This window comes from Belonocnema kinseyi, chromosome 3 (genome assembly GCF_010883055.1).
Source record: "Belonocnema kinseyi isolate 2016_QV_RU_SX_M_011 chromosome 3, B_treatae_v1, whole genome shotgun sequence".
Taxonomy (NCBI): domain Eukaryota; kingdom Metazoa; phylum Arthropoda; class Insecta; order Hymenoptera; family Cynipidae; genus Belonocnema; species Belonocnema kinseyi.
The window spans coordinates 96,657,301-96,658,903 of NC_046659.1; the positions used below are offsets into that span (position 1 = coordinate 96,657,301).

General features: G+C 28.0%; 1 protein-coding gene across 1 annotated transcript in view; it reads left to right on the forward strand.

Moving 5' to 3' along the window:
* The first annotated feature begins 1,308 nt into the window (after nucleotides 1-1,308).
* The window catches only part of LOC117169098 (sodium/potassium/calcium exchanger 4-like), an 11,936-nt gene continuing 11,641 nt past the window's right edge, over nucleotides 1,309-1,603 (forward strand). The window contains exon 1 of the mRNA XM_033355229.1: nucleotides 1,309-1,509. The gene's annotated coding sequence lies outside the window, so the exon portion shown is untranslated. The remainder of the gene's footprint in view (nucleotides 1,510-1,603) is intronic.

Genomic DNA, 1,603 nt, shown 5'->3' on the forward strand with positions numbered 1-1,603 from the left:
ATAAATATGCCACTTACAGATTCTTCTATGAGCATCTTTATACATAGTCTTATTTATAATTCGTTGGATATAATTGAAAAGTTCTGGATTTTAATTGTGAGAAAGTTATAATAATTTAAACAAATTTAAATATTGTTAGGAATTCTTATTTAAAAAGAACAAGATTATTAGACATGAGAAAAATTTAAAAATAACAAATTGTTTATCTGAGAAGTTTTTTTTTATTAAGTACTTTTTCTTATCGCTCCTGCTTACCAAATTTGGTGAAATAATAAGATTTTAATGATTTATAATTCATTTTCTTTTGACTTCACTCAATCTCAAATAAAAGTTTTTAATGGATCAAATCACTAAAAAACTATCTTTCAAGTGAAAAATGTAATAAGCAAATATTTTATTATAATTTATTTATTATTTTAAAGTGAGTAAAGTAAAGTTGAGGCCAATCTTTTTCTCAATAAATAAGTGGCATTCATTAAAATTACGACATTTAAAAAAAGTTGGTAAGAAACAATGAGAAAAAATTTCGAATAAAACCGAAATTTTGTAAACAAAAATTTTGTTTGTTTGAAAGTTTTTTTTAACAGAAAATAATAGATTCTTCTTTAAACGAGCCCATCAATAATGACATTTAAAATTTCAAGGGTATGATTAGATATTTTTTCTCGACACCTGTCTTGTGCCCATACACCAGTAAATGTTTGACACGTAGTAATTTTAATGGTACCGTAGCTTAAATTTACTTTCTGATACCTTATCATATGCAGAAAAATATACCCGAGTTAAGAAAAATTAGAGATTATTTAAGACTTTTAGTAAAACACTCATCAATTTTTCGGTTGACTTAAAAATATTCCTTTTAAACAATTTTAATAATTAATATTATTAATTCACAAGCGCACTGATGCTCCCTAAATAAATAAAAGAAGAAAGATTCTTCGTTCGTACGCGATTGGTTAAATCTTCAAAATTACACATACAAATCGATTCTATGAGCACTAAAAATAGAAAATTTCGTAATTTTGTTTATCATTATTTAAAACAGATCGAATATTAAGTAAGACATACCAATTGTAAATTTGATTAATTGTACATGAAACGGACGCATCTCAATAATCTTATCTTGAGATGATCTTTTGGCGGACAAATACTTATCATGCCCTGCAGTTCTTTCATTCCAAGTGTGATAAACGTGTGTAGAGAAAACTGACTGGTAGGGAGTAATCAGTAGAATTTATCATATATGCTAGGGCTGTTGATGAGGAGGGCAGTTCCGCGCGTGTCTTCCTCAGTTATAAACCGTCTACCTGCCCAAATTCTTATCGTTGTGCGCTTCAAATGTCGTACAACAGTTCAAGTTTACTTAGGTTTAAGGCGGTAAAAAACAAAAGTGTTTTTTAGCTTCTTAAAGAATAAGTCAAGTCCAGTGTTAAGAATATTATCGACCATTGTTGTGAAACGGATCTGACTTGAACTATTGCAGGCAGGAGTCATGTATAAGTAAAATCGGTAAAAACTTAATGCATTTTATCTATTCAGATCTATAAGCAAAAAAAAATAGAACCAATGATAGTTTCCTTCATTGAAAAATTTACTGCAAATT